Consider the following 13,093-nt stretch of genomic DNA (forward strand, 5'->3'; position numbering starts at 1 on the left):
TAGTGAAGATCTGGTTTATGTCTTCAAAATAGCTTTAATCAGAACTTTATAAACAGTTCTTAAAATTACCTAAAGAAACCTTAGTATTTCTGACTCTCTTAATTGATGAAATTCTAAGAATTGATAAATTCCAGAAGGTTACTCCAAGTTACATAGAAACATTTATAGGAATTGGCATTAGTCCTTACATTAAGCATGCTATTGCATAGCATATAATCAAATGCTATCATTTAAAACAAATTAAATTGCACTTGCCAAAATAAGCAACGCACTTGGCTATAGAACCCACAATATTACTATATTCACTCAACATATTTGCATATTTCCAAATTCGGATATTTTACTCATTTCTGGCTAGCATTAGCATGTTCCAGTTACAAAATGTGACACTGACAATTACATGTAGAATGCTCATATAACCAAATTGTCTAAACTTGGCCAATAGCCGTAAGGCCAAATATTGAGAACCCTTAACTTCAGAATACTATGTTTAGTATTATCACTATTTTAAATATACCACAATGTTTCAATAAACCACTGATTATGTATTCATATCATCAATGGACTCTTTTAGACATTTTGGGAAAAACACAGATGCATAAGAAGATATAGATACTCCTTTCAAAAAGTTCGCAATTGTAGAAGGTGAGGGAGAAACTAGTAAGACAGTGGAAGTCTGATACCTTTGCATCTAGTTAGGTGGGTCTGACTCTCTAAACTCAAAGTGAGATCCATACTGTTGATGTATATTTCTAGAGTTCACATGGATTCAAATTCTGATATTTGTACTACTTGTGTGACTGTAAACAATATTTGGCTTCTTTAGTTCTCATCTTAATTTGGGGATAAGTAAAGTTTAGACCTAAGAAGGCTTAAGAAATTTGCTATGACAAGTAAATGAGAAATGTGTACAATGTGCTTTGCATACAAAATGGATATCAGAAACAAAAAATTAAATAGATTCAAGAGATAAAATTAAAAAAAGGTGTCTTTTCCTTGGAAAGGGTACAAAGTTAAATATTTTGTAAGGTGTTAGATTTACAGACAAGATTAACACATTAATATAATTACTACACATTTCAAGAAGAATTTCTAATGCAATACTCAAAACCAATGTTTGTCAAGTAGAGAAGACAATTTGAGAACTACTAAGCAAATACAGTGCTCTGAAGTGTTCACCAAACTGTTTGGCAACGTATGATATTTCTGTAGACAATATGGGGATGGCAGGATTAGAAAGAGCTAGGTAAATTTGTTAATGGCAGAACAACCACAAAAAAGACATTGGGATATAAAAATATTCATTTGAAAGCACTTTTGCTCATTGTTCACAGCACTGTCTTTGGCTGAGTGGAAACCACAGTCTTTGAAAGTCAGAAAGGTTTAGGTTGGGATTCTTGTTCTAAATCAATATCTATGGGAGAATTTTACTGCCTTGACCACCATTTTTTTCATCTGCTTTGGGATGATAAGAGGTTAAGATGTGAAGCCATTTACTTTATGTTTGGCAAACACTAAGTGCTCAACAAATGGTATCAACTTTTTTTTAACTTATCTTTCTGATGTGATAAAGGTAGTTACGGTACATTGTTTCCATTTTTACTTAATTTGGAAATACAGGTAGAGGAAAAAGCATTTGATCTAGGTCATTAATTATGCCCTTTCTATCTAGGTAGTTATGCTATTTGTGGACCTGGGAAACTGTGCTTTATAATTCAAAAATTTTTCTGTGTCTAGAAAGGGAACTGCTAACATGAGTTGCTTATTTCTGCTTTCATATATACCGATATGAATAGTTGGAAAGGTCAGTTCCCAGTGCTCCAAATTTCAAGGAAAATAGTATCTATAGATCAACATATATACATAATACTATACGACAAATACTGTTCAAAAGCATTTTTCATATATGAACTCATTTTTCTCCACAACAGCCAGAAGAGTTAGGGATTATTATCTCCATTTTATACATGAGAATTCTCAGGTACAAATTTGAGGAGGGTGTTTAAAGTCAAACAGCTGGTAAGTAGCAGAGAATCCAAGCACAGCCAGGTCTAGCATGTATCACTTTCGCTCCTTGTGATAGAATCAATTAATCCTGAACACACAATGTCTCTAATGGAAGTATATTTGAAATATGTCTATTAACATTAGATGAGACAAAAATGGAACTACAAAGAAAATAGCGATGCTATTTTTATTATTAGTTCTATGGGAATAAGTATGTTGAATTGCCAAACAACTGTTTTTTAAAATGAACTCTGGAGCACAATGTCCTCACAAAATGGGAACTGGTTCTATACAAATCACTGAACCACAAAGCAGAATGATTAATATCACCAGAGTCATGAACAGAGATACATAGGTGTTCAGAAGAAGATATCAAATTTGACGGGGGATAGCCAAAAAGCCTTACAGAAGAGTGTGATGAATCTTAATAAATAAAATTGCAACAGTGGGAGGGCAAAGGGAAAACAGGCTGGAGGCCAGAAATACATTTACTACTATCTCCATCTCTCTTGTGTTTACTTCTCATCTTGACTTCAATAGCACCTTGGTCTCTGAGGTGCCTTTGTGTATCTTTTCTACATGCAGATGTTTCCTTCTTCTTAGCATCATAAGAAAACATCAACCCCAAAAAGAGTTTAATAGTTATATGGAATCTGAGAATATGAAATTTCAGCACATAAGAGTATTTGATTATTATAAGAACTTCTAAATCTTGCAAAATATATTTCTGAAGTTTGTATTTATAAATATTGATTAAAATAATTTGAGTTTATTTCATAATTCACCACAGATTTATTTCTGGATAATAGTATTTAATTAGGAAGCCAGTAGATCAAATACCTTGGAGAGAAAACATGAGAATTACTTCAAAGAATTATTTTTTTAAGATTAAAAGTACACCATTAAGCTGAAATAGGTGAGAAAAAATGACTTGGCAGAGAATTTTAACAAAAATATTGTTATGATGGATGAAATGTTTATATTAGAGAAAGGATATATAAGGCAACAATGCTGGGTTAACAGCAAAAACTGAGTTGGAAAATATTGAGAATTGAATGTAGTACATGATAACCTTTTATTGTTTAACAAAGATTAGACTTCTTAAAATTTGCTAATCTATTTGCTAATCTGTTTTATCACTTTATTCCCTCATTAGCAATAAATAGCTTTGTAGCTTCCAGAAGAACCAAAATAAAGAACATAGGCGAGACCACAGCCGAGGGCTAATAATTTCATAGCGGCAGCAGCTAAATTCAATCAACACTCAAATCTATAGGCATCTGCTGCTCCTATTCAGAACTTTAACCCATTGTTAGATTTTTCCCATATTCAAGTAATATTGTCTATGGTTCAGAACTGAAATAAATTCCTCATTGACATACCATTTTCTAGTTGTTCCACTGTTTGGAGTATGTTGTAATTGTACTGAGAAAAAGTGTAATTGAAAGCAAATAATAACTCAATTTATTATATTTTATAAGATAAATATTAGGTAAATTAAAGAAAGTATTTGAATATTTTATCTACCTATCAATCCTATCAAATAATTGTTAAGTTTCAACTATATACCATGTCCTACATCAGATATTAGGACCCAAAGAAAATAAGGTTTAAGAAGTGTTATGGACTTACCTTGTATTAGTCACTGTGTCTTTAAACAGTCCCTGGCCTCAAGAAATTCAAAACCTAATTAGAAAGACATAAATCAATAATTACTTTAAAATATCTCCAACCTTCAAGATTTCATATTTTGTCATCTGACTTTTAGGGGCTATTGAGACAGAGGAGAGAAATCAAGAGTGTTAATGAAAAGCTGATATTAATTTTACAAAATACAATCTTTAATGGGAATAGTGAAATGTCAGAAGTCAACGTGGAATTTTTTTTTGTCCACTGGCTACAAAGCAATAACAACTGACTATTCCTTAAGATGTTAAGTTCAGACTGTCAAATCCAACATAACATGGCTAAATTGTCTTACAACATCTTTTACTTCAAAGACACTGAATGTCTTGGTTTGTTGATTCCTAAAATTACATAACATATTGCAGAAATCCACCCTTTTTTGGTCTTTGTGGAATTGATGCTCCCCAGGTTGTTAGGGGATCGCTTCCACAGAGGGGAACGTGAGGCCGGCAGACCATAAAAGGTTGATGAAATTATTTGGTCTGGCCCTGACACGGGAACCGCAGGTGGAACTTGAAATTCAGCAAATCTATAGCAGTCTAATTTTTAATTTGATAATTTTGTATGACCCATAGATGATGTTATAAAATATCCAAATGGATCTTGGCAGAAAAAAAGGTTCCCCAATCCTGAGTTCTTGGCAACTATACTAATGCAAATCCACGTCCCTGTTCTACGCATCCTGGGACTAATCAGCATGAAAGAATCCCAAACTCTGCAAGCATTACATTTATGTAAAAGAGCCTCCTCATTAACTTTTAAAAATCCCCACAACTGAACATAAGGCACGTTGTCTCAATTTCTCCACAGAATAATTCCACGAAGTTCAAAACCAACCCTGATGCTTCTTTTTGTTTTGTTTTAGAACGTCTCCTTCCTTGTAGGACAATTTCTTCTCAACTCTTCCTAACATGTTCAACTTCGACTCCTTCAGGTCTTAGGGGATTTGTCATCTAGGGCAGAAAGTTTTTCTGCACATTCCTTGCTCTCCAACTTCCAACTAGGTGTATGTCCTAGACACTGCAACAGCTCTGTGCATTTCCCTATCAAATATTATCACTTTACCTTGTGTCCCAGAAACTGGCTGATTGTGCTCAAACTATTTCCCTATTACCCCTGATATAGAGTCAGACCACAGTTTTCAGTTAGGTGTCATAGTGTGACTGCATCCTTATGAAATATAGTCTTTTTTTTTTTTTATTTTTGACAGGCAGAGTGGACAGTGAGAGAGAAAGAGAGAGACAGAGAGAAAGGTCTTCCTTTTGCCGTTGGTTCACCCTCCAATGGCCGCCGAGGCTGGCACGCTGCGGCCGGCGCACTGCGCTGATCTGAAGCCAGGAGCCAGGTGCTTTTCCTGGTCTCCCATGGGGTGCAAGGCCCAAGCACTTGGGCCATCCTCCGCTGCACTCCCGGGCCACAGCAGAGAGCTGGCCTGGAAGAGGGGCAACTGGGACAGAATCCGGCGCCCCGACCGGGACTAGAACCAGGTGTGCCGGCGCCGCAAGGCGGAGGATTAGCCTATTGAGCCACGACGGCGCGGGCCTGAAATATAGTCTTAAGATCACCTCATAAATGATCTTCCTCCCATCAGTGTTCCCTGTTCATAGGCTGAGTCCTTGAGCACCTAGAGCAGGGGAGATCCATGACTGAAAGAACACATACTTTGGCCACAGCTTCCTGGATCGGTGCTCTTGCTCACTACACAGATCTATTCACACTAGAGCTTTACAAAGATGACCATCATTCAGCTCACCTTCACTATTAAACCTATTAGAATTGGATATTTATGGAAAAAAGAACTAAATTTTAATTCTTTAAGACATTAGTACACTGAATCATATAATACAATTTAGTCTTCCTGGATTATGGTTATTTGATTTGTTTGATGTTCTAAACTAGAATGTAAACTATGATATCCCCACTAGTTTTCTTATAAAAGATTTTAACTGATTCCCCCCACAGTAATGACACATAATGACCATCTATTTAAAAAAAAAACTTGAATTTTATATGAAAATTTACCACTGAAATTTTATAGGTAATATTATTCTAAATATAGTTATTCCTTTATAGATAAATGAAAGGTTTCATATGCCATAGGCTTCAAAATACTTTTTCACAAATGTCTTAAAGATAAAATCTGTTTTTGCCTGGGAGCTGAAAACAAGTGGGAACCTGAAAATTTTTTGCAAAATTATTTTTGTTGGTTTCTATTTGCAGTTTTTTGTGGGGTGGTGACAGCACTACACAGTCTTAGAAAAAGGAAGGGACTTAAAATCTCTTTGCCACAGTTGCAGTGATTTGGAATGTCCTTCAAACCTCCAGTGGGGATTTAATGCCAATGGAGAGAAAATGGAAGGTAATTTTCTTTCCTTTTCAAAACAATAACCAATCACAGAACTCAAGACCTTCTGCTCTACACATATTACAATGAAATAGCTTTTGAAGTTTAGACAAAAATAGAGATATCTGACAAGCAATATCAGGTCTCAGTCAGCATGCCTTCACGTATTTATTACCAACGCATCTCTTTTTCTCCTTGCTCCTACTGTCAAAAACCCCATATCCACTGCCTCCTGTTAGGCAACCGCCTGACTGAGACCACTTCCAATAGGTCTCTTCATGAATGTCACTCATATGTCTCTTTACTATCATTGGTTTGCTGGTTAAATTTAGTCTTGTTTGGCACAGCATAACTTTCAGGATGCACTTTCTTTACCTCCAACTTTATTTAGGTAAGGAAAACAGAGAGAAGATGGTCAAATGTCCCAACTTCTTTTCTAAAGAATGAAGAGAAAGACGTTGCCAGGCCTTTTGACCTGAAGTAGAAAATTCTTCAAGCTGTGTTTCACCACTTACTCAGATTACTACTGAAGTGTACTTTTAGGCTAGATTTTTTGATAGCTTTACTAAATGTATAGCTCACTCTCATCCATGTTTATACACAAATATGTACACACCTTGATAAAGCATTCCTCTATTTACAGTCAGGTAAGCATACATTGGATTTGCCAATTGAAATCATTGCTTACAAGTTTTCACAGTCTTTTAAGACAAATATTCTCCTCCTCAGACCATCACAAAGCTACATTTCTTTAAAAAATTTTAATTGACAGATGATGGTTCTACATATACAGGGGTACATGTATATAATGTGTAATTATCATATCAGAGTAATAAGCCATTGCATCTTTTAAATATTAAAACTTCTTTGTGTTGGGAAACTTTGAACTCCTCTATTCTAGTTCTTTAAAATAAATGTACATATATAGATTTATAAATTAATGTATACTACAGTCACCCTGCAGTGTTGTAGAACACTAGAATTTATTTCTCCTACATATCTCTCTTTTGGCATGTGTTATCAAACCCCATGTATCCTCTCTGCCTTTCCTGGCTTCTAGGGGTTACTACTCTACTCTCTTCCTTTGTGAGAACAAGTTTTTAAAAAGCTATCCTTTTCTCAGACTAATCAGTCTAAGGACCTCTGTTATGCAGGCAACAGAAAGCATTAAACAGCAGCCAGAAACAAACAAAATGGCCAACGCTTTCTATGTCATGTTTAAGGTTCAGATCAACTGAGTTTTCCATTGTGATACAACTGGCAAATCACTAGGAAGTCCCAATCTTGTTATCTTTTCTGGAAACCAAGGAAAATATGGATCATAAATTCTCATAAACAGAAGAAAATGGGCTTCAGCAGTTCATCTACCACAACTAAGCAGACTCTAATTCATAGAACATGCACAATGTGGGTAAGAGAATGGAACAAACTAGTAGGGAACTGTTTTAATGATAAGGATTCTTTCATTGCCCTGCTTTCTGCCAAAGTTCTGACTGTAGTGACTTTAAACAGGAAGAGTTGAGGTCCATAATTTTCAAGGGTATATCTGTCCTTGGTAAGGTCTGATTTGGCCAGAGTTTGTTGTATTTTATATGTGTTTGGATTTTTTTTTATTTAAAAGGCAGAGTGACAGAGAAACAGCAAATGAGACATATGGAGTGGGAGAAGGAGAGGAAAAGGGAAAGAGAAAGAGAGAAGGGGGAAGAGAGGGAGAGGGAGAGGGAATGGGAAGGGGAGAGGGAGAGAGAGAGGGAGAGAGAGAGGGGGAGAGAATACATGCTTCCATCTACTGGTTCACTCCCCAAATGCCCACAAGAGGTAGGACTGGGCCATCCTGAAGTGTGGAGCCAAGAACTCCATTCAGATCTCCCACATGTGTGGTAGGAACTCAAGGACTTGAGTCATCATCTGCTGTATCTCAGGTGAATTAGCAAGAAACTAGATCAAAAGTGGAGACATGACTTGAACCTAGGCACTTGAATATGTGATGTGGGTATCCTCTGTCACAAAGGCTGGAAGTTTTTAAGACATTAATTTGCTATGGCCTTAAATCCAGTGTTCCCTAAATAAGAGACATCTCAGAAGTAACCTTCCACTTCGGTATGATTTGCATCAGACCTCTCATTTTTTATTTTAGTGGAGTTAAGGAGAGTCAAATTGTATATATTATTACACATAAAAATCTTAGAATTGGTAAATATAATCTTTTACTTTTGGTGTGCAGTATCCCCTTCTGTCATAATCTGAAAAATCCAAAATGACCCACAACTCTATTATATAAAATATAAAAATTGCAACAATTCATACCTGAGAAAAAGTATTTCAACAGAAATTCTGGAGTTTATTTTATATGTTGTAGTGTTATGCTTTTTGTTTCTCTAGTTATAATTAGAAAAAAATTTGCTTCTTATGAAGTTTATTTCTGCTGCTCACTCTATTTTAAAGCACAAAAATACCATGATTATCAAAATAGCATGTAATTTTAAAACAGGTTCTACATTAGCACAAGCAACTGTGACCTTTTTAGAAGTAGCTTAAAATAACCTATTAAAAGAGTTTTCATTAGGAAGTTTCTCTTTAATTTAGAATTATTTGCACATATTTTTCTTTAGCCATTGTTCCCACATTTTCTATAGAGTCAAGTATAAAGACAGTCCTTTGCATTACATTAAACCACAGGTAAGCAAACTACCAGGAGAAAATAAAATTTTAAATACTTAAAGGTATCCATCTACCAAAATGGTCAAGTCTTTACTGCAATACAGATCGTGCAGTAGAAACCCAGGAAAAATGAATAAGAAAGTATATTTTTAAGCTTTGATTTGTCAAAAGTGTTAGGTACTCTAAGTAACATAGAATTCCTCGCTCCTGCCCTTTTTTCTGTCCATTTCTCTTCCCTTCCTTTCTTCTTTCCTTCTGTCTCTCATGTCCTTCTTCTAGTGTCATTACTTATTATGTTATGTTTCTTGTGAGATTGAGTGATATGGAGGTTTGTTAACTGAACAATATCAATGACAACACAACATCAACTACAGTAACAGATGCTACCTTAGTGAACATTGCAACTAACTCATTCAGTAGTAATATATTTTATTTTAAAAATATTTTATTTTATTTGAAAGGAAGAGTTAGAGAGAGAGAGAGAGAGAGAGAGAGAGAGGGAGAGACACACAGAGAGATCTTCCATCCATTGGTTCACTTCCCAAATGGCTGCAATTGCCAGGGCTGGGCCAGGCCCAGAGTCAGGAGTCATGAACTCCATCTGGGTCTCCCACATGCGTGGCAGGGGCCCAAGCAGTTGGGTCATCCTCCACTGCTTTCTCTGTCACATCACCAGGACGCTGGATCAGAAGTGGTACAGTCAGCATTTGAACCAGTGCTCATATAAGATGCTGGCATAGCAGGTGGCAGCTTAATCCACTGTGCCACAACGCTGGCATTCGTATTATTATATTTTAAACATAAGATTTCAAACAGAAAAAACAGTCCACAATGATGATTATTGGAGTAAAAGCTTTACATAACACATAGCATAGAATATACAAACTGTGAAATCAATTGTGTTTCACTAAAGAATGAAAGCATTTTTGTTTGTTTTATGTTTGCTTGCTGTGTGTGTGTATAAATGCTATGTGTATGTTCCCACATGGTTCCATTAAAACTATAATCAGGAGTTCTTGGAAGCTTGAACTCTCTCCCCACCCACATTAAACATGAATTTTAAATTTTAAAAAAAGCAATCAAAGCATAATAAACTTATAGAAAAGTATGTAAACAACTAATCATCAAAAGCAAACAAATAGAAGTAACCAGATCTATATCTGCATCAGGTGAAGATACAGAATATTTCCAGCTCTGTAGACCTCATGCTCCCTCCAAATTCCACTGCTCCCCACCCAAGGTAAATCAACACTGTCTTAATTTGTAACTCTACAATTTAGAGTTGCCTAAAAGATATTGGCATAGGCAAAATCTTTTTTTGTGGCCAAAAAGGTACCCTAATCCACTGTTGGTGGGAATATAAATTAGTACAGCCATTATGGAGACAGTATGGAAATACTTCAGGGCTAAAAATAGATGTACTTTATGATCCAGCAATCACACTCTTGGGAATTTACCCAAGGGAAATGAAGTTTTCATATTAAAGTGCTATCCATGTTCAGCGCCGTGGCTAATCCTCCACCTGCGGTGCCAGCACCCCGGGTTCTAGTCCCGGTTTGGGCACTGGGTACTAGTCCTGGTTGCTCCTCTTCCAGTCCAGCTCTCTGCTGTGGCCTGGGAGGGCAGTGGAGGATGGCCCAAGTGTTTGGGTCCCTGCACCCACATGGGAGACTGGGAGGAAGCACCCAGCTCCTGGCTTTGGATCTGTGCAGTGCTGGCCATGGCGGCCAATAAGGGAGTGAACCAACAGAAGGAAGACCTTTCTCTCTGTCCCTCTCTCACTATCTATAACTCTCTCTCTGTCTCTATCACTGTCTAACTCTGCCTGGCAAAAAGTAAAAAAAAAAAGAAAGTGCTATCCATATGCCCATGTTTACTGCAGCTCAATTCACAATAGCTAAGATATGGAATTAAATATCCATCAATGGATGACTAAAGAAATTATATAAAGAAAGCCATATAGAAGAATGAAATTCTGTCTATTGCAGCAAAACGGATGTAACTGGAAACCATTATACTTGGTGAAATAAGCCAGTTCCAAAAAGGCAAATACCATATGTTTTCCCTGATTTGTTTTAACTAATAGAGTACCAAAAATGTTGTTTAGAGGAGTCATATTGACATTTTGAGCCTCAAAGATTGTTTATAGCCCTTGTTTCTACTGTTGAGGAACAGTGTTTGTTCCTTTATACTATTTGTTGACCTCATTATTAGTGTAGGGTTTATTTAATGAGTAAAGAATAAACTGAAAGTAGATCATTATAAAAATTAAGATAGGAAATAGGAGAGTAAGGAGGAGAAATGGTGGGAGTGCAGGTAGGGAGGGAAGTATGCCTATGTTCCTAAATCTGTATATATGAAATACATGAAATCCATATACCGTATATAATGCTTTTTGAAAAATAAAAAAAAAACAGGAAGGGCAAAAAGTTTGTGTAAAATGCAATTAAAAGTGTGTTATTTCCATAAACTTTTTGAAGATTTTTGTAGGTATATGCAAGTAACTTTTATATGTGAATAGGAAATAATTAAACATGTCATAGCAATCAGCATTGGGGTTACTCAGAAGTTAGGTATTTTGAATATCTTTGATTTTTTGCAGATAACAGAAAACTTGATTTTCCCATTAAGGAGAAACATAGGTTTTTATTAGACTATTTTGATGTTCCCTCAATATAAGCAGATTCTACTTAAATAGCTAACCCAGTTCTTATAGTGCCTCTGAAAAATTTATCAAAATATGATCAAAGGAGTCCAGGGACAGTGTGAGACTGGGACTTTGAAACTCTTCTGAATCATCTGAATCTAAAAATGAGGGCACGACACCTACACTTTTTCCATAGTTGTTCAATATCAGGGATCTAGGGCAATGCCTATTCAGTAAATCAGAGTTAATGTTGAACTCCATATAGCAAAGATGAAAAAAAGTATAAGACAAAATTACAAAATGTTTGGCAAAATGAAGGACTGTAGCTCTAAGATAGAAAAATTAACTCAGGTGCTGAAAAATCTTCCCCTTAGCTACCTTGTGACAATACCATATACCCTGGACCTCAAAAGAAGGGCACTGTTCAGGCACTAAGCTAATAAGACACTTGGCAGACAGGTATCTTAGTTATGAAAAGGGTTTAGGTGATTCCAATTGTTTTCACATATTTGAAGTCAACCCTGTTTCACTCCCACCAGGAATATCTAATGAATAGCCCATTTTCTGTGGAAGCAACAATTCATCATATCTCTTTATTATTGTTTGTTACTACAAAAGACTCTGTCTCAGGGGGCTTTGATTAAGATGATGAGACAAAGAATAAAGCAAATAGAAAGGCTATGAAATGTTTGCCTGAAACCAGAACCGCACTGCTTAATATGAAAGACTCTTCAAAACCAATAATGAAATAATCATCTTTTCTCCCATGGCTGATAAGAAAATGAAGGCTAGATGTAGATTTGGGAAAACTAATTTATACTGGAGGAGGGAAGAAGAGCAACTACAGAAAATCAACTGTTAATAAATATCAGAGACTGCAGAGAAGTCACAAGATAAGCCACAGCATATGTTCCTCCAGCTATAAAATGGCAATCATTTCTCAGAGAAGAGAAGCTGATAAGGCCCCCTCCTCTCCGACATGCAATCATTTTGCATTTTATATTATTTCAAAAGAGCTTGATTATTTTCTTTTGAATGAAGCCAGATTGATTCACATTTACCTGTCAAGAGAGTGCTCCATTCCTCTGTTTTGCTTGTGTATTTAAAAGCATATGACCTGACTATGAATTTCCATATACAAACCTTTCATTAGATGTAAATAAATAATAATGGGTGACCAGCTCATTTTTTGTTTTTATTTTTTATGCTAAATTATATTACATTAAAATCCAACGCCTGATAAAAATAACTGATATTTGCAGTAATGGATTGAGGTCATGAATATTGCTTTTTTCAAGGTCAGAAACAATCTTTAAAAATCATATACACAAGGAATAACAGCACATGGAAATGATAATTATGCCATCTGAAGCCTAGTTGAAAGGGGGAATGCAAAATATAATTTCTTCTGGTTTTGTAAACTTGTAAACATTTAAATATTGCTCTGTCAAGAAGAGATAGACAAGAATGTTGTATAAAGACAAATGAGAAGTTAACAGATAGTCTGTTGATTTACGTGGGTTTGATTCCACTAACTGAAGCATGGTGCTTTAACCTGGAGTAATAATAAAGCAGCAATTCTAAAAGAATGTGTGTTGTAGTTTCCCAATATCATACATGTATTGCTTATTACTTATAGGGGATAGGAAATGAAATGCTTCTCTGGACAGCTAAATACTTTGATTCTGTTTTGTAAAAAAATTGTATCTTTAGTAAATCAATGAGCCTGTTTTTAGTTTTCTCAATCG

The 13,093-nt window shown here is 35.7% G+C and overlaps 1 protein-coding gene across 2 annotated transcripts in view; it reads right to left on the bottom strand.

Annotated features, from left to right (window-relative positions):
* The window catches only part of PTPRD (protein tyrosine phosphatase receptor type D), a 1,630,925-nt gene that overhangs the window by 895,382 nt on the left and 722,450 nt on the right, over positions 1-13,093 (bottom strand). For both annotated transcript variants that reach the window (XM_070051957.1, XM_070051959.1), the window contains one exon: positions 3,640-3,693. The gene's annotated coding sequence lies outside the window, so the exon portion shown is untranslated. The remainder of the gene's footprint in view (positions 1-3,639; positions 3,694-13,093) is intronic.

This window comes from Oryctolagus cuniculus, chromosome 1 (genome assembly GCF_964237555.1).
Source record: "Oryctolagus cuniculus chromosome 1, mOryCun1.1, whole genome shotgun sequence".
NCBI classification, from domain to species: Eukaryota; Metazoa; Chordata; class Mammalia; order Lagomorpha; family Leporidae; genus Oryctolagus; species Oryctolagus cuniculus.